General features: G+C 40.1%; 1 protein-coding gene across 2 annotated transcripts in view; it reads left to right on the forward strand.

Moving 5' to 3' along the window:
* The first annotated feature begins 642 nt into the window (after positions 1–642).
* The window catches only part of CNOT2 (CCR4-NOT transcription complex subunit 2), an 85,910-nt gene continuing 68,220 nt past the window's right edge, over positions 643–18,332 (forward strand). Inside the window, exon 1 of one of the 2 annotated variants that reach the window (XM_069857362.1) lies at positions 643–788. The gene's annotated coding sequence lies outside the window, so the exon portion shown is untranslated. The remainder of the gene's footprint in view (positions 789–18,332) is intronic. The other variant, XM_069857355.1, reaches the window with a different exon arrangement.

The raw sequence follows: 18,332 nt of genomic DNA on the forward strand, positions 1-18,332 counted from the left end.
GAGTGGCATCGGACACCACAGTACCAGATCCATGAAGTACTAGGTTCCTCTGGTACTGGATCCTTGTGGTACTGGACCTCCATGATATTGGATCCCAGTGGTACCAGACCTGTACGGTATTGGGTTCCTGTGGTACCAGTTCCCCGTGGTACTGGATCCAGTGGTTACCAGATCCCTGCGGTAGCAGATCCAGCTGTACCAGATGCCCCTGGTACCAGATCCTCATGGTACCAATCACCAGCAGTACTGGTTACCCACAGTACCAGTTTCCCCCAGTACAAGATCTCCACGGTACTGGATCCCTACGGTACCAGATTCCCGGAGTACCGGTTCCCCACGGTATCAGATTTCAACGGTACCAGATCCAGCGGTACCGGTTCCCTGCAGTACCGGATCCAGCGGTACCAGATTGCCCCGGTACCAGTTCCCCACGGTACCGATTCTCCGCGGTACCGGTTCCCCGCGGTACCAGATTTCCGCCGTACCAGATCGTGCGGTACCAGTTCCCCGCGGTACCAGATCCCGCTGTACCGGTTTTCCGCTGTAGCGGTTCCCCGCGGTACCAGACCCAGCGGTACCGACCCCGCTCCGCTCCGCGCCGGCCGCCGGGCCGCCCCCGAGCCGCCCCGCGCCGCCTTTGCCCCCGCCCCTCGGCGCCGTCAGCCGTGCCGGGCGGCGGTGGGGTCACGGCGGCGGCGGCCGGGTCGGAGGGTAAAGGTCGCTCCCCCAGCATCCTCCGTGCTGGATACTCAGCCATCTTGGATCCGCGGGACAAGAAAATTCATGCGGTGAGTCCGGCCGCGGCCGCCCCCTCCCCGCCGCCGCCGCCGCGGCCCGATGCGGGACCCCCGGGCGGCTCCGCGGGGCCGGGCGGGCGCGGGGCCTCCCGGCGGGGCCGGGCCGCGCCTTTGTCCGCGGGCGGCCGCGGCGGGGAGGGGGGGGGGTGGGGGGGGACGCGCGGCGCCCGAGCCGCCGGCGCAGCCGCAGGCCCGGCCCGGCCCCGGGACCCTCCCTCCCGCCTCGCCGGGCCCCGCGGCCCCCGGCACCGCGCTCCGGGCCGCCCCCGCCGCGCTCCGCTCCCCGCCGTTCCGGGGCCGCGGCCCGGCCGGGGCCTCGCGGGGGCAGAGAGCGGGTGAGACCCGCGGGGCCGCCGCCGCCCCGCTCGCCTCCCGAAACGAGCGCCCGAGCCCCGTCCCCGCTCCCCTCTGGGCGCGCAGGGGGCCCCGCGTTCCCTTGGGCGCGTTCGCGAGGCCAAACTCGGGAGGGCCCGGGCCGTTTTCCGCGGCTGTTGGGAGCCCGAGCCCGGGGACAGGCCGGGGGCCGGGGGGGCGACGGGGAAGGGGGCGGGAGGCAGCGTTTGGTGCTCTACTTGGGATGTGGGTGCGCTCCTGATGGAGGCGAGGACGCGCCTGCAGGTATCCTGGCTTAGCCTCACTTTTTGTTTTTTTTTGAAGTTACCTGTAACTTTGCTTTGGAGGATTTGTAATGTGAGAAAATGAAAACGTGGTCGTGTTAGATGTGGGTCTGCAGCAAAGCTGCTTGTTTTGTTATGAGGTAGTATAGAAAGTGCGCCTAAACTTCCAAGGGCGGAACTCTGTTCTAAAATCGGCAGATCCTTGTATTTAACTTCGTCATTTATATCTTTCCTTAAAACTCTGATGTGCTGGAGTACATTTTTTTGAAAGGCACCTTAAAAAAACCTGTTCTGCATAAAACAATATAAAAATCTCTGAAAATTCTTGGCAGATTACTTACCATATTTGTTTTTCGGCAAAGCTGCTGATCCACATCTAACACAAGCATGTTTTCATTTGTGCTCTAAGCCTTCGTTTGTCAGGGAAAAACTTTGTTCACAGCTTTGCACTATTTTGTCTCCAGGGGAAGATAAGAACTTTTTGCCTCTCCTTCTTATACATGTATGTGTGTGCGTGCGACTTGTCTGTGTGAGGAGGCATTCCTGTGTTCCTGCACAGCAGTAGCATCTGGTGCTGGTGACTTGCTGCTAGTCTTAACCCTTCATCTGGGGGAAGGGAGTTTAAGATGATCAAACCTGCTGTCACATCAGTTAATGGAAGCCTTTCTGCGGTTCTGGAGACTTGAATGTGTTTCAGACTGCTAAAACTTGTAAAGACCTTCAAGAGGAAAATAATTGTTTAGGTTTGTATTGCAAAGGCAACTTTGCTTGGACCTTGAAGAATTGTGTGTGTTTTGGTATGTGTTGATATACTTTGTGTTCTCTTATAGTGGCTTATTAGTAGAATGCTACTTGCGAGATCCAGTTTTATGATCTTGAAGACTATATATATGCCCAATGCATTTTTTTTTTTCAACTTCCATTATTGTTTATGTTGAGAATTCAGCCGGTGTGCTAAACTTCAAGGTGATGACTGCTGCTGATTTTAGGAAGGGATTTGAATACTTGCAGTCATGAGCTGACTGACTTCACTTGCAAGTGTGTTTCCGTTTCACTTTCAGGAAGCTGTTGATAAAGCTAGTGGTAGATAAACCTTGTCTACACGTCTCTCTTCTAGAAACTTAATATTGCTGTCAAAGTAGTCATTGTTATAGTAACCCACTTGTTTGGCAGTTCTACCCACCAGTAAAAGCAAAAGTTCTTAACCAAGAACTGGAAAAAAACCAACCCTGGAATTGATAAAAAAATTGATTTGAGTTCTTCTTAAATTAATCTCATTCTAGAGAATTGTTTTTCAGTGGAAAAAATAGGGCCATTAACATGTGCTGAAGTTTGATGCTAAGAATTGGTGCCATAAGTGGCTGTTTGCACCCGAACGTCTAATCTGTACTTCAGCCCTTTCATGTGAAAGTTGTGTGTGCCCGCAGTGGAATGGTAGCTCTCCGAAAGTATTTCTGTTGTATTTGCTGTACTTCTGAACGTATTTCTGTCTAGATAGAAATTAGCTCTGAAATGAGAAACATTATTGCATTTTTAGCTTCTGCTGTGTGTTTTTTTTTTTATTATGTTTTACTTATATTTGTGTTAGTGCAAGGGTTTGTCTGTTGTGTAGTAAAGGCAACGTTGTAACCTCAGTACGGCTTTAAAAGCAGTCTTGTGTCATAATTTTGTGTATTCAAAAATATGTTGCACCTCTTGTTGTTATTGACTGAAGAAGTGACTAGGACTTAAAAATACACCATAGCTGAATTAAAATAGCGGTTTCTTGCACCTGACTTTCTGACCTAATCTGGAAACTCAAGAGAAACATTGAAGTGCTTATTTTGTTATGAGGTTATATAGAAAGTGCACCTAAACGTCCAAGTACAGAAGTTTGTGCTGAAATCAGCAGATCCTTGTACTTAACTTTTTTATTTATGTCTCCCCTTAAAACTATTGTGTGCTTGAATACAGATTTTTGAAAGGCATCTTAAGAAACATGTTCTTAATAAAACAATATAAAAATCTCTTAAAATTCTTGGCAGATTACTTGCTGTATTTGTGTTTCTAAATGTTAGCTTAGATAGGAAGCTCTGTGCCAGTTTATATAGCAGTACAGTTCTATATTCAGTCAAAACAATATTTTTTTGCTATAGATTTAAATGATTGCTTTCCAAGTGATACAGCTTTTTTTTTTTTTTTTATCATTAATACAGTGTATGCATGAAGTATACTGCTTGTAAAAGCCAAGAAGTTCAGGTTAGGTTAACTTTGCTTTATCTGGGCTTTTGAGGTATATATAAATAAATGTATGTAAATGTTCTTCTACACAGGGATCTACTAATATTTTTGCTTGAAATTTATCCTGATGTCGCAGATACACTGTTTGGAGCAATTCAGAACAACCTCTTTCAGTTGTGTTTCCTGAATAGGGTTGGCCTTTTCTTAAATCAGTTTTTCATTTGTACTTCCAAATGTGCTCTAGTGCATACGTTCTATGTTCGTGTGTGTTGTGTTGATCTTCTGACCCAGGTTCCCGTAAAAACATTTGAATAACTGAAAGTTTGTGGGTAGTGTCACTGACTTAAAAGTGCCTACTTGCATGTTGACAGTCCACTTTATGCATGAGAGTTTTCAGGATGGATGCTTTCTGTTAACAGCTAAGTATGCTTTTATTTAGCATCATAACACTGTAGGAATAATTGTGTAAAATGAAGTTATTGCGCAGTAGGATGGTTAACATTGTCCTTGCAGAATGATTTTGGTTTTAGAGAAAGTGTTTGTGTATCAAACATGGTCTGAGCTAATCTTATTTATACTTGATTTATACTTGGGATTTAAAATCTCTTTGTATTTGCATCAGCCAAATTACAAAAAACCCAAAACCCCAACGCCTCGTAAATTGTTCAGATGGTTTAAAATTATATTTTATTTTTCATTTATAATATTTTGCTGAAAATGGAATATTTGTATTTTCATAGTGTGGACTACCTCAGCTTCTGGTCTGGTTATATAATAGGCCCCAAATCAAGATGTAAATGATCCTTGCCTAAAGAGGTTACCAAGCCCACCTGATTTGTCTTGAGATAGCATTGGTTATCAGTACTGTCACAGAAAAACGTGTATTATTTTTTCCCCTTGACTTGCTTGCTCTGCCATCTGACTGCTCTTTACACTGCTAATGTGTTAATTTCATGACAGTACATTTCCTAGGAGGATTTCTTTCAGATTATGCTGGTATGTTAAAACTTGATTATAATTGAGACTTTTTTTTTTTCAGGCACATCGTTCTCTTGTTGAGTAGCAACACAAGAGTTGTTGGCCAGAAATTTATTAATAAGTAAACCACTGTTTCTTCCCATTTTCCTTTTCTGTTTTTTGTATTTTTAAGTATTGTTTTGTACCCCACGTAGTTTAATGAACTTCTGAAGCATTTTCAAAGTTCTGCCTTCAGATTTTTTTATGCGTTTGAGAACAATCATGGATGAGTATAGTTGGCTGAGGTTGACTGTTTTGTAAAATGATATAGTTAGTTTAAAATGAAAACTAGTACAAAATACTGATGTGTTTGTAGGAAGTAAAATGGCGACTCTACTTTGAGTTACTCTTGCTTGAGCAGACAATAATCCAGTGGATTTGAGTGTGAGCATAAGAGTCAGAGCGTGTTTTCTGTCTTTCTCAGTTACCTGCTGAAGTGATGGGTGACTCTGGGTAAGACATTTAACCAATTTGTAGCTGAGTTCTAGTCTGTACTAAAAGCATAATGCTTTCCCGTGTTTCAGATGCATGTTTCAGGGCTTCTGTGGAACTGGATACCAGTAGCAGTTAAAACATGCAGTTAGAGAAAGCAATGTTAAAAACCCCAAAATGGTCCTATACCAAATTCAGTAGGTGGCAGTTGTATTGTGTGTCCTTACGTGTTTCAGAATTTTATGTCCACAACATTTTCATTACAATCTACATATGTGTGCCTTTGGAAACAACAGCAAGGAGTTCCCAGGCACCAAAAAGATGCAGTGTGACCAATTACGTTAAAACAACTGCAACTAATTTAAATTATAAACTGTTAATGTTTAGATTTGGAGGCAACTTCTTGGCAAACAAGTTTTTTTAAGGTGGCATTCATAACACAGACAGCGATAATATAAGATTGAGCATTATCTCTTCTGTCTCAGGATTATAGAAAGATGCCCATCCTCGTGCAAAATAAGTAAATAATGCTTGTGTCAGTGGACTGTGCTCTTGCCATTCAGTCTGTATGACTGCATGAGGTTTTTTCTTCAAGCTTTACTGGAATAGCATTTTTCCCCTTCCAGCCTACTAAAACCTTGCATTGTTTGAGGAAGGCTGATTATTCTTTGTAACTATTTTTATGCGTTTTCTGTTCTAATTGTGAAAACTATTCCTGCAAAGGAAGTGTTGCCAGAGAATTATAATTATGGAAAAAAGGCCTGCCAGCCTTCCTTCTGTTGCTCTGCTGTGTATGGGAAATGTTCAGGTACATGCTTGGAGTCTTTTCACTATTCAGTAGTAATGCAATTTGTGAGAAATTACTTGTTGCATATAAATAAGAAGGCATAAACTAGGAAAATAGCTGTGAAGCAAGTGTTTTATGTAATGACTGCCGTAGGCTAAAAAATGTGTAGAAGGTGGTCTTTTCTTGAGAATGCATACCATGCTTTGTGGCACAGAGAAGTGGAAATCTGGGAGGTTTTCAAAAAGAAATCTAAGCTATATGCAATGCCTACTCTTGAAAGACTGAAGAAATGATGATAAGCAATTCTGAGTGTTAAAAGTACCTTGTAATATTGTGTCCACTTGTAAAACAGTTTGCAGTAGAAAAATGATTTTATATGATAAATTTGGGTAATTTGTTGCAATGTTGGTATTGTACGTGATACTTTGCTGCGTGGTGTACTCTTTTCAACACGTGAAAAGCATCATCATGTAGTAGATAGGTGCCTTATGCTGAAATATTAAGTAGTTGGCTGTGGATGTGGTACTGGATGCGGATGCACACTACCAGTAAGTTGATTCTTCAAGACCAAAATGATTAAGATCAGTATTAGACATGAGAAAGTTAGTATCTCTTTTTATTTAATGGTGGAAGTTGGAGTAACTTCTGGTTCCTGTGCTGTAGTGATACAGAGTTAATCTTTTTTAATGAAACTTTTTGCTACTTTCAGGATGATATGTTTTGGGCAGTAAATACATGGTTTGTTTTTCACTGAATTTATAGAAGTTCAGTTATGTAACAGGAAGTATTCCAAATTTCTTGGAAGGATAAAAATGTAGTTTTCAAGAGATTGGCAGTCTTCTGAGTGTTCCTTTTCTCAGATTGGTGTATGTTGTGACTATCAGCAGTATATGCTTGATGGAAAATTGTCTTTTCAAAACAATTTAATTAAGAATTTGCAAAAATGTTGATATCAGGTGTGATTCATCTTTTCTTTGTCACCTAAATGCACATATGTGTAGTTTAAACGGATTTATTGTTTCTTTTTTTCAAGCAGCTGGAATTTATTTTAAAGGCCAAAATATAGATTCAGTTTCAGGCCTCCTTTTCTTAAATGCACTTCTAGACTGAATTAGTTTTTATAGCAACAGCGCAGCAGGTCTTGAAAACTGGGATGGTCAAGTGTTTGTCTGGTTGGCAGCAAAGAGTGACTTGCTCAGAGCTGATGTCTAACTGCCCCTGAACTGCAGCACTTCTGTATTTCAATGTAGAGCTGCTGGACTACCCTGCAGTAGTGAATGCTTGCATCTGCAATCCAGTTTTTAAACCAAAAATGTTTCGAGAGGTATATTTTGAAACTCGATAGACTAAGCAAAGTCCACAGGCTGTGCTGTTAATGTACTTAGCAAAGAACCTGAAGAGGAATAGCGTAGACTGCAAATGAATAAACAGTGGTAGTAAAAATCTGTTGATAGTAGGATGCACTTAATGGATTGTTTTATGTCTGTGTCTGCAAGAAATAGGGGAAGCAATATTGATAAATTCAGGTTGGGTTGTTTTGAAGAGCACTGTGATGCATGACCATGAAGTTAGCCACAGTTTTTTTTAAAAGCAGTAAAAATGAGAGGAACAGTGAAAATCTGAGATGCTGAGGGAAGAGTGAAGTTTAATCTAAGCAAATGTGTGCTGGGTTCATTCTGCAGTATCTAGTACTTGATTAAAGCTTAAAGAAGGCAAACACCCAGGAACCTTTGATTCAGCTTTTTTCAGGAGGTGTGATTTATGGGGTTGTTTGGTTTGTCTGTTGCTCTTCCCAGGGAGTGTATACGTGTGTGTGTATAAAAATTGAAAATACGTGTCAGGTATATATAGACAACCCAATATTTGAGTTAACTCAGAAGTTAGGCATTTAAATTGATTTATGCTTCTAAATATATTCATATATGGGAACTTTAAAACAAATCAGAAAGAGGACTTAAGACTCAAATTATGGTCCTACAAACCTCAAAATTGTGTCCAGGTAGAGCAGTGAAGACCAAATAATGGCACTCTCTTGGAAAAACAGGCAGTCAGACCTGATGTGGTAAGTAAGAGTTTGCTGTAGGATGGCAGCTGGTCGGGCATCCTGTGAGCACAGATGGACTTCCAGAGTGTCTGTACCATCGCTCCCTTTTCACTGGAGCAGCAGGGAAAGTCAGTCATGAAAAGATGTGGAAGAGAGGGAAGTTGAGGGTTATCGTGGTTTGGGAGAAGTATTAAGGAACAAATCTGTAAGAAACCATTTTTCTTTAGTTCTGCTGCTCACAGGGAATAATATGTTGGTATTTATGATTAGTAGCATGTTTGGTTTGGTGACTTTTTTTTTAATGAACCTAAATTGACCTTCTTAGTCTCAGGTGGTTCAATATTTTGGGGACTGGCAGGAGAGAACTTTAATCTGAATCAAATCTAATATTTTACTCCAACTGAGCAATTGTTCTTTGTGCACTTTGATGTAACTGTCCGTGGCTCTGCAACAGATTCCAATGCAGTACTTAATTTTGTAATATGTTTCTAAAAATAAGTGCATGGTCTTATGTAACACTTCTTGTATTGTTAGCACCTAGGGGCTTCCTCCCCACTGGTATGAAGTGGAACACATGCTACATAATTTTTTATTGTGGTATTTACATCTGAAATATTTCCCCTGTCATTGTCTTTGGCCAGACAGTAACTTTACTTGTGTTTTAGGAATATCAAATGGTTTGTTTGCACAGTTAGGTATCTTTCTCCTGTGCATTTGAAAAATTTTACAGTATTATTTTGGCATATCTGAATGAAATAACAGTTTGAAAGTACTATATAATACAGTAGACATTTGTTTCCCTAATTTAGAGCCCTGTGGATTCTTACTCACAGGGAGAGCGCACTTTCTCAGAGGCGTTGCACATAATCTGGCTCTGCACTGTAACTGTAAGAGTTCTGAAAGTCTATGGATGTTGCAGATGTGAAAAGGAGATGTTAATCACATTAATGGAACTTTGAGGGTAAACTTGAAATAGGCTTTTTTTCAGTATTTTAGGTGATGCTTATGATCAAATTATTCTGTTTTCTTAGTTCTTGTACACCTCTTGCTGTAGTCCTTGCAATGTTCTGATCTCCTTAATGTGACTTCTCCCATGCTTTTTTAATTCAGGCTGCAAATAACATGTTAAATTAAATGACAGAATGCATCATGTCTTGCTGCTAGGATGACACCTTTGCAGAACAAACTTGTCATATGTAAATAATTTAAGGGACATAAATTGGATTTATCAAGAATTATAGCTTTATTAGAAAGTAACTTGTTTCTCATTTTTCACTACTTCTTGAAGTAGGTGCTGTATTTTTATGTTAAGAGCACAGCTGAAATTTCAGAATAGAGGATTGAAAATTGAGAGTCTCAAAGTCCAAAGCCAAAACAGAGTCATCCATTGTTTGTTCTATTACTGTCCTTATAAAAGTTAATTTTCTATAGTGTTATTTACTGACATCCCAAGTGCTTCATTTTACAAGGCCTTTCTCTTCCCTGAGGGATCCTCTTCTTCAGTGAAGAGTGAATTCAAAGGGGTGTAAGGTCTGAAGGAACAGATATTTGTAAAACTAAACAAACAGCTAGTCTCTTCGTCAGGTTGCAGCCTTAAGAACAAAGGAGATTTTGTAGATACCTTAAATGATTGTTTTATCTGAACAGTTCAAATTATTTATTTTCCTAGCAGTGTCTAGGTTGGGTATCCAGAACTTCAGGGCTGAGGAAGTACTGTCAGCCTTCGGACTTCTTTGTCAACCACGGAGGTCATCCTGAAAGACTGAAAAAATTGTAAACCTTGGTATTTTTGACAGCAGTAGCCCATGCTTCAGCATGAGTGTTAGCCTTGGGAAAGTGTGGATTTTTCCTTCCTGTGACCAAACAGCGTGTATTTGCATTCATATAGGTAGATACATGTAGTTTCTACATTGAGCTCTGGTTGCTCAGTGGGTGAGTGGGCAAAGACAGTAGGTGACAGCCTGCTGTAAGGCCTGTCATCCTGTGCCTTCTCCCTTTGGCCCTGGGCCTTAAGGAACCCTCTTGACCCAGCTTGTGTGTTAGAGGGGAAGAACCACAAAGCACTGCACAACCCTTCCTGGAGGCCTGGCTGCCATTCTTTTATCCTGGTGAAGGGGAGACAATCCTTTCTGTTCTTGGGGAACCCTTGAGTTTGCCTGTGAGGTGAAGGGAGTAGGACGTCTGGCCTAAAATTGATGTTACTCAGTTTACCTTTAGAATACTAAAGTGTTGGGTTTTTTCTCAGTCCTGGTCTCTCCAAAGAGCCCTGGGGCACAGCTGGAGCATTGCAGCTCCGGGGGAAGGAAGGAGACTGATCTGCTGACATTGAGGGACTCCTGAGTGCCATGTTTTCTGTGTAGGAAGCCCAGGATTGTGCTCTAACTATGGCAGAGCAGGTGTGCACCTCTGGCAGGCAGGACAAGGAGCAGAAGAGCAAGGGCTGGGGAAGCATCCCAGAGAGGAAGAACCTGTGGAGGCCAGGCCATGTTCTGTGCCCAGTGGGTTAGTTAATACTGCATGTATAGGGAAGAAGTATGATATTTTTATAGTGAACACATTCCTCTGTTCTGTTTGGCATTGTTTCCTTTTTTTTAGAGTAGTAATCCTACGAGCCAAATGCAAGAATAGCACATCAGTTGTGTATTTTGACTTCTGTGCCAAGTCCTTTTTCAATGGCGTATCCCATAGTTTCCTCACTATGGCTGTCTGTCTGTCCACTGGTAAGGGTCTACTCATGTCAAGAAGGCCCTGGTGGTTGTTGGCCTTTTATCACAAAGACACCTTACTCAGGTTTGAGCAAACTGTGTTAGGAAGCTGTTGATGTCATTAGGTTCACGGGGGTTGTTAGGAGAGGAAGGTTTTGTGAAAAGAATTTCCTATGTATTTTTGTGTAAGGAGTCAGCACACACTTTTTTATTTTAAATGCTTAATTGTCCTGTTAATATAATTTCATTTTGTGAAGCTAGTGTGTGCACTCCTTGTATAACTTCATATTTATGAAGAGTTAGATTTTTTTTTTAATGTGGAATATAATTTAACCAAGTTTATTCAATGTCTGCCTTTTGACTTGCAATGTATAGAATGAATGGATAGCCCTTTCATTTATTAACATGGGGTCAGAATGAGCTCACATCTCTCTGATGTTGCCTTTACCGTGGCAGTCTATAAAACTGCGTGGGTATGTTTTGATCTTTCTGACATATGGATATTTTGGTTGTGAACGTGTTTTCTGTGAAAACTCTTAGTCACTAATAATTGGAGTGACACTTCAGAATATCTGTCACTGTTTTTACTGGAAAGGAAAAAAGCTCATAAACCCACAAGAGTGACAGATTTTGGTTAGAAGGTTAGCTGCTGAAATTGTTATGCGTGAAGAGCATTTAAAATAATCCAGTTGTCAGTGTTAAACTCTAAAACTGAAATTGGGGGGGGGAAATGTCAGAAAAATTGAAAATGGTCTTGCCTAATCAGTTGTCCTCATGCTTCATATTCATAGTGTCAAACTCGGAAGACATACAAAGTTTTGCCTTTATTAACAAAAGGCAGTTCCCTTTGGTGTTGTAGTTTGTTCTGAATGCAGCTACTACTATTTTGCCCACATTACCCTTTTGTTTTTCCTTTCCTTTCTTCCCTCCCCCTCTCCCACCCCCTTCTCTGAAGAACCGCTCAGTATTTTTCTCTCGGAGGTGACAGCTGCCCAGCGGGGTGAGGGTGAGGGTGCTATCTGGTAGCAAGATGGACAGCTACTGATAGAGCTGGTTCAGTTTAGGTTCCACAGCAAGGTCTTGTCGTTTGCTGGAAACCTCATCAGGGCCTGCTCCTGTCAGCAGTCTGACCTCTGTGGGTACTGTTAAACTGGCAGAATAAAATTGGTAAAAAATCAGAATTACTAATGGCTAGATTACTAATGGGAATGTGTTTCTTGAGTAAGAATGAGACTCCTAGTAATACCTTGTAATAACACATCTGTTATGAGGAGCTAATTTAAATTTGGGGTTCATGTACAAAGTGATAATAATAACAATCTATGCATCACCGCTGAGGTGGTCGTATTCCTCCTATACACACTTTGTAATATTACCTTTATATTTTTTGTAATATCAAATATGCTTTGAAATGTTAGCTATTAGAAGTTTAAACTCTTTTTGTTTAGTGCAAGAAGCTTTGAATTGAGTTACTGTATAGACCTAGGGAGGAGCAGCAGTGTTCCGTCAAGTGATGAAGGCATTCCCCTTGTTAGTATAGGCATATGATGCTGTAAACTTAATTGTTGTCTGAAGACAGGACTTTAGATAAATGCAGAAAATTTCAGCTAGCCTTTGTCTTCTGTGCTCCTAGAATGCCTTCTTTTTCTACCCTATCTATTCTTACACTTTGGGTTTTTTTATTTCCTCTGCCCTCTTCTTACTCTTTTTCATCTATTCTTTTCTTTGCTTCCCTGGCAAATTAAGATTGAAAACCAAAGTTGTGGGTTACCTCATTGTTCTGCCTGGTGCTTACTCTTTGTATTGCCATGTCATAAACTTGTCTTGCTTTCAGTTCATAAACAGACAGGGATGTAGGTCACTGTTTATATGAGCATTTGCAATTTTCTCACAAACAACCCCCTCCCTGAGTCAGTACATAAAACTCTGCTTCAATGACTGTTAAAATTGCAGTCCCCAGGCAATCTGAATTTAGGAAATGCTGGAACAAAGATTTTATTTCTCATCTTAAGTCAGGTTCCATCTGCATATCATTGTTATATATTTTTTTGATCAAATGGTGTATTTTCCAGAGGACTGGCCTCATTTGTGAGACAGGATTCATGGTGTTCACTCACTGAGGTTTTTGGGTTTTAATCCTGTTGTTCAGATCATGCTATGCAGAGTTGTAAGATTCTGGATTAATATTTTCTCCCCGATTTCTTCATTACAGTTTCATGGAAGTGCTTTATAATATGTTTTGGAAAAGTTATATTTTTATGTTGCCTCACTGAGGTCACAGCCGTGCATTACAAATAGAGAAACTGAGGCATTGGCCTGATGTTTCATAACAGGAATAAGTTTCATTTAATTTGCAGCTATGAGTGGTTAATGCTACTACATAGTCTCGAAGTATTTCAAGCAGAAGGCACTTGTGAAAATCTTTGTGTGACTCCCCCAGCATTATTGGAAAAACAAACCTTAAGAGACACGCATAAAATCAGTTTATGTATGTGACATTTAGACAAGCTAGACACGTTGTTTTCTTTCTATAGTCTGTGCATCATTAATTAGGATAGTGGTACATCTTCACAGTGGCCCCTGTCCCATTTGCAGTACACCAAAAGAATGAGGCAATCCAGAAATGGCGGATCCCGGGATCTGAATCTCCACATGCTGTAGTGGCTGAGTCTTTGGGACTCTCCACTTTCCCGTCAGAACCTTGCATGTCTGTCTCTTTCTCTGCAGTTTCTTTTTCTATTCCTGTTCTGAACTGTAATTCCTCTTCTGGTTTCCTCCTTCCCTGTGTCCTAGTAATTCTTCTGATGGCACTCCACTGATATTTAAAGTAATTAAAGTACTTCTCAGACCTAGGATTAAGTGTTCTTAGCTATTCTATGGCTATGCTTATACCCACATCGTTAAACAGAGGTCTCGTGCAAGGAGGTGAAACATGCTATAGGCCAGCTGAGAGAAGCTGTGAAGTGCTGTACACCTCAGTGTAGCATGTGAGCAGGGTGGTGTTGCAGAGCCTTACAGTTGAAGCAAATTTGAGCAGGTCTTCCTTGTGATGGTACATGGTGCCTTCCTAAGACAAGGACATGACCTGCTTGTCAGTGTTGCACAGCATTCAAGTGCTGGAGCATTCCACCAGACTAGATTTTAAAATATTCTTGGCTGGAGAGGGAATATTTTCCTGTTTTAATATGGTTTGATCATTTTGGTATGTTTTTAACTACTCAAAAATAAATAAACTTGATCAGTTAAGCCAGAAAGATGGTTGAAGGAGGTATTTGGGTGCAAAAGGCTTGAACATTCTGTAATTTGGCCAAGTGAATGAATATAGGGTCTTAGAAGCAGTGACTGAGGTTATGTAACACAGTATTACTGCCTGTGCTGTCTGTAGCACTCTCAGTTGCTCTTAAAAATAAAAGTGAATCGGTATGTTTTCGTAGCTTTTTCTTTTTCCAAAGTAGTGTATTTGAAGGCAATTTTAAACAAGGCAGATTACAGTGCATTTCATGTGCATGCAATTTATTGTTCATTTCTCTGAATATGGAGTATGAGAAAAGCTATAGAAAATTTCTGGAAATTGTCTTGAAGTGTTGGATAAACCTTAAATTAGAAGATTGTTTTCAGAATTCTTAACTTTGAAACATGATATGGTTTTTGAGGTATCTGTCCAAACTTTTTTGGAAAATGGTGCTGGAGTTAAATCCTTAGAAAAAGTATTTTTGCACTCTTGATTTTCTTTCTTTTTTTTTTTGTTTCGTTTTCTGAAACAAATGTTTGCTCAAAAAATGTCCTCAAATCTTCTTGAGGAGAGAAATGGTATCTGTAGGAACATGACTGACATCTATGAAAATTAATAGGAAAGCAGGGGTTAGCTGTAACTTCATCATTAAGGAATTACTACCATTGTTGCATTTAAAAAATAGAAGTTTGTGTTGTGAATGGCGGTGCTTAGTTGTAAGGGTGTAGGAGGATTATGTAAAGAGGAAAAAGGTGAAGCAGCTGTAAGAGAAAGTGTTACAAGAGGAGTGAACATTCTGAACTGAGGTAGAGGTTTTAGTTTTATTTGTTGTGTTCATCTACATTAAAATTATTGTGAAAATAGTAAAGATGTCTATTCAAGTAATAAATGACTCATTTTCTTCTCAATGTGTTTCACAAGGGAGGTAGTTAATATCCAGACTCAGCTATAAATCTTTGAGTGTTAACTTAAGATCCAGATTTATCCCACATATCTTCTTCCACTTAATTTCAATGCTTAAGGTGAAATTTCTCTCTTCTGACTTCAGAGGCCTTGATGCCTGCCTTTTAGCCAGCTAAAGTCAGGGAAAGAAATGGAAGAGCTTCTTATGTATCCTTGAATACATGCGTATACCAGAAATGAGCACTTGCTCTCTGAATGAATAAGCATAACTGAATGGCGTACACATGTTACTGTAATGTGCATAACAGATCATATGCTTAGTGTAAATGCTGCTGTGCCCTCTTCCTCCTTTTCAGACTCTAGTTGTGGCAACACAAGTATAGCAAATCTAGATGTTATGCAAATATGCTGCAGATAATGAAGAATCAATAATTTTCATGAGAATGGACTTGCGATGTATAACCCTGATGTTGTGAGTTGCTGGAGTAAAACTTTCCCTCTCTATATTTCAATTTCCTGGTACAGATATTTTTTCTTATTCTGCAAGTCTCATTTTCTGCCTACAACCCATGGTGAAAGTCTTCCTGTATAAACAGGGTTGTGCAGTTTTTGAAGACTGCCTCTGTGTGCCTGTGTAAGTAGTTTTCATTGAGATCACAGATGAGAATGGGATTGGCATATTTTCCTGATCAGGGATCAATTCTGGACTCATTCTTGCTTCTTCCGACCCCGTGCCTGTGTTGTGGTGCTCATCCTTCTCGGTGAAGGGCTGGTGTTGAATTATGGTTTGCTTGCTGGCTCTTTGCTGGCTTCTTACTGTCTGCTCCTCAGGCACAGCGCCTCTGGGATCTTGCTTCTGGGATCTTTCCTCTTCAACCTTCTTTGGGAAAACCAGAGTCTGTAATTTAGAAATTTTTTTAGATTCTTTTGGATTAAAAGAGTGAGATTTTTTAATGTGTAATTTTATGACTTGTAGTATTAGTGCAGAGTTTTGTTAATTTTGCAGACTCCTAATGTGTGCTTTTCCCTTGAGATGCATAAATAATTCATTGCCAGTTTTGACTAAAAATATGTTTAAGTTAGAGCTTTTGCTTACTTTTAGAGAATCAGAAAAGTATAAATTGCATTAGGTGTAGAATATGCAGAATGAAGAGCTTGCAAGCTGTGTAACTTTTACTCAGTAAATGATACTGTGTCCTCTAATTCTGCACTTGTCTTTAGGTCTGTTGTGAGAAGGCCCTTACTGGGCCACAGTGCTGACAGTATGAAGTTAGCCTAAGGTACTAACCTTGCTTATAAAAACCTCCTTAAAATATGAAGTAGAGTTCTTGTCACCAGTTTCTGTGTCCTGACAAAGTTCTAAATCAGACTACATTGCCTTTCAGGTTTTTTTCTAGTTGGGTTTTGCTTTTTTTTAACTGAAATTTCATTTGTCCTTGTCAAGTAAGGTATGTAACATAGTCAAGAATCACAGTTTGAATAATGTTAATGTTTATCTTTATGATTTTTTTTCTTTAAAATAGCTGTGAGACTTCACAAATGTAGAAATGTGCTGATGAGTTTAGTATAAATATTTACTGTGAAAACTCCTTTTTCTTCTTTAAAAAGAGTAGTTCTGGGTCAGTAAGAGATGTAATGGTAAAAATCTAATTTTCTGAAATAAGGTAGATGAGCAAGGGGTTAAGGGAGCCTCTGTTAGGCCAGCAGAACTGTATTAATCCCATATACATCATGTAACTGGCACTTGTTAATCATGATGCACTTCAAAGAAATAAACTACTGAAACAATTTCTTTAGTTTAGGCTTTTATCTTGGGATGTTTGGTCATAATTTAGGAACACTTTACTCTGAAAGAGAAGCATGAATGGCTTAATTGTATTTAATTGAAAACCTTCTTAAAGGATTTTTACACTGGAGCCGTACTAAGTGACATTAAACAGTAACTATGCCAATTAGAAAGGATGATGGTCTTTCATACTTCAGTTGAAACTTTTAACTTATGCTTCTTGTGGTTTTGAAGATTCTTGAAGAGCCACTGCTTTTAAAAAGTGAAATTTCGTTTGTGTCAAGCATCAGCCTTGGTGGACTTAATTTTTGTGTTAAAATATGGTTTCTCAATATTGCATATAATAGATTTAATAGTGAAGATTATTTTTCTTTTATCCTGTTACGGAGAAGTCTAGAGATTTCTGGAATATTTCTATGTTTTTGTAATACTATAATGAAAGGTAGGTTTATTGATTTGCAAACATGAGTTGCAATCTCCAAACTGATATGCTATCAGGTATACATTACAAAATTGGGCAATCCTTTGTTTATACATAGGTATGTTTTAAGGCATAATATAATCTGAGACAGCGGCTTTTACATTCTTGCAGAATTTAGTAAACAGTTCTCAAGGGAACTTCTTCCATACAGAACCTTATGAGGGGAAAAGTAAAAATTAAGTTTGCATATTGAAACGTCCCTCAAAGCATTTAAAACCTGCAGTGTTTTTTTTCATTAAACCAAGTTAATAGTTCAAGTTTTTATCCTTTAGAAATATAGCAAATTGCACCACTGCAGTGGGATACGGTGCAGAGAAATGTCTGTGATATTACTAGATATTGCAGAGTAATATGTTATCTACTGTCCACATGGGAGCCTTGACAGTACTGTCTTCTGTTTGTTTGAAGGCATGTTTGTTAAGCCAGCAGTTTGGATTATCGGGATGCTTAAAACTACCTGATGGACTTTCCAAGCAATGCCTCTGTTAACTCTTGAAGTAAATACTGTATCCATTAAAGGGTTAACGGAGGTATTACTTAGGTATTAAGTCTAGCTTTCCTTAGTTAGACTAAAGGAACTATCTGTAGGGTTTTCATGGGAGGTATATGTCCAGATATATGGATTTCCTTGCTGTGGCCAAGTTAGGAGAGGGACAGCTGATTATGGATCTCCTGTCGTGGAGATCAGTGTCCTGAAAGGTACTAGTATTTGATAAACAGGTACCATTTAAGACCATACAAGACAAGGAGGATGTCCCCTGAAATGCTGTTTAAGGGTTTATAAAGTGAAAGTCATTTAAACTCTGCTTTGTTTGTATGATTTCTTGCAGCTGGTCTTGCAGCTCGCCATTCCAAGGGCATAGAGGAATAAGCTCCATCTCTTAGAATTTTTTTTACTTCTCTGCCTTTCTTGCAAATGCCAGTGTTGCCATTCGTAGCCTGCAAAAGGTATTTTGTATAGGAAATGAAAAGCATCACATGGAGAGATTTTAGAAAAAGTGTGGGAATGTAAAACTTTTCCTTTATTTTCCTTCATTCATAAAAGCTTCCTGGCAAACAGCAGCCTGCCAGCACAGGTACCTGTATGGCAGGGAAATGAGAAAGTAAACATAAACCCAGGAGATCCTGCCAGTCTGTAAACTGGCTACAAACTTGCTGTGAGAACCAGTGGAGAAGTTGGTTGGCAGAGCCTGCTCTGATAAATCTGGGAAGTCGTTTTTTCAGTGTGCATTGCTAGACAGGCTTGTAAGTACTGCCCTAGGCTCTTAACAATTATCTCTGATTTCCAGCAAGGCAGCTGAATTTATTAAA

Source organism: Phaenicophaeus curvirostris, chromosome 1 (genome assembly GCF_032191515.1).
Source record: "Phaenicophaeus curvirostris isolate KB17595 chromosome 1, BPBGC_Pcur_1.0, whole genome shotgun sequence".
Classification (NCBI taxonomy): Eukaryota; Metazoa; Chordata; class Aves; order Cuculiformes; family Cuculidae; genus Phaenicophaeus; species Phaenicophaeus curvirostris.